The sequence below is a fragment of the Pteropus alecto genome, unplaced genomic scaffold (genome assembly GCF_000325575.1).
Source record: "Pteropus alecto unplaced genomic scaffold, ASM32557v1 scaffold103, whole genome shotgun sequence".
In the NCBI taxonomy this organism is placed as follows: domain Eukaryota; kingdom Metazoa; phylum Chordata; class Mammalia; order Chiroptera; family Pteropodidae; genus Pteropus; species Pteropus alecto.
Window position 1 is genome coordinate 2,964,018 of NW_006436288.1, and position 2,179 is coordinate 2,966,196.

Here is a 2,179-nt window from a genome sequence, read left to right on the forward strand (position 1 = left end):
ATGAAGAGAGAGCTGCATAGAGTCGTCATAGAGTCTTATGCTAAGTATGGATCAGTGCATGTGTATAAGAAAAATGCCCAAGGTTAAGGAAAGAACCACCTGAAAGGAGAAGAGGAACGATTCTCAGAGCTCACACAGGACCAGTAATAGTTTCTATCGGCACTTGCAAGAGTGGTCAACATCATAATTCATGGAACAACAGGTTGGGTATTCATTCAGAAGGGTTTTGACTCAACAGTGGGATAAAATGAGCTCTAATGTAAATGCTGCTTTGGTGCCACCTAACAAAGTTTAAAGACAAAAACAGAAAGGATCAAACTCTTTCCAAGTAACTTACAGCAGTCTAAAACAAAGCACAATGATACTTCTAGGAATACAAAAGTATCCAGCATCTAATAAGAGAAAATTCACAATGTCTGCCATCCAATTAAAAATTACCAGACACACAAAGAAGCAACAAAATAAGACCCATAATAAAGGAAAAAATCAATCATAACTGACTTAGAATCTATGAAGATGATTAATAAATAGAACATTAAGAGATATTTTAAATGTATTCCATATGATAGGTAAAGCCGAAGAAATACTGAGACATGAAAGATATTTTGAAAAATCGAGTGAAACTTTTCAAGATGAAAACTCTAGAGTCTGAGATGAAAAATACAACAGAAGAGATTAAAACAGATTAGAAACTGTGGGAGGAAAGATCAGTGAACTTGAAGGCAGAAACTATCCAAAATGAAATATGGAGAAAAAGACTGAATAAAAAATCAAGAGTATCAATGAGCTTAGGAAAACTTCAAATGACCTAAAACAAGAAATTGAAGTCTTCCAAGGCCAGAAGGTAGGAGGGACAGGAAAAAAAAAAAAAGAAGAAGAAGAAGAAGTAATAATTGCAAATATTTTACTAAATTTAAAAAAAGCTATGATCCCACAGTTTCAAGAAGCTCAACAAACACTAAGAACAAGAAAAAAAAGAAAACCACACAAATGGCATGCCATAATCAAATGGCTTAACGCCAGTGAATAGATTCCCACTATAGGAATCGATTCCAGTAGAAGTAGATGATTCTAGTTTCTAGTTGTTTTCCTTTATATTTTCAGAACCAATATCATTGCGCTCCCTCAGAGATACCAGCTGTCCAGAATCCTTACTTCAGGGGTCTCTGTTCCAGCTCTACAGGGTATCTCCTTTGTGTTCCTCACACATTAGCACCAACACCAGACAGTGCCTCCTCCAAAGGGTCTGTGTCCAAGCTTCCCAGGCCCCTTCCTTCAGGCTTCCAAACACTGATAAAACCCAACCCTTCCTTTTGCTCCCCTAACACGAGGGGTGGGAGCTGCTTCCTATTATTATTACCTCTGTGATGTCTCAGTGTTCTCTTTTTGCCTGTTTACCAATTATTTACGTTAAATGCTGTTTAAATAACAGAGAGAGATGATTGCTTCTTGTGAGGTAAAAGCGTACTTTTAAAAAAATTATTGTATGAAATTTCAAATATGTATAGAAGAGTAGGTATACAGGCTAAGTAGCTAGAGTTGAAATGGGTTGGTTATTGAGCTTTTCTCTGTTTCAAATCCTTCCCTTTATTCTCATCTTTGTGATGTGGGGCTTTGCCCAGTGTGTGCCCGCAGAGTCGGCCCAAAGTGTGTGACAGAAAGATAAGAAGCTAGAGGGAGAGAAGGGACTTGTTCCCTCCGTTTTAGTTCCTGTTCCTATCAACATCACCCAAACAATAGTTCTTCACTCTGTAAGTAGCAACTGATTCCCAGTAGGTTCCAGTTGCCAGTTTGTTTGGTTTTCCTCAGGCTCCCCGAAGCAGCATAATTGTGCCCTCTCAGAAATTTAAGTACCAGCTGGCTGGCATGCTCTCCCAAGAGGTCTGAGTCTCAGAGCCACGGATCTGCTGAACTACTCTCTCAGCTGAATTCTTTTCTAAATTCCTGAGGCAACAGCACCAGTTAGGCTGTTCCCTTTTAGAAGCTTATTCACTAGCTGTGGGGTCTTTCCTCCAAACTTCTCAGGTACCAGTGACCAAGTTCCTCAGATGTCAGGATCCATACTCTGTAGTGCCTCTTCCTCAAGATTCTGAATTCCACTAATCTCAACTCTTTTCTTTGTCCCCCACAGCCCTGAGGGAGATAAGTACTTCCTGCAATTACTATCCCTGTGATATTT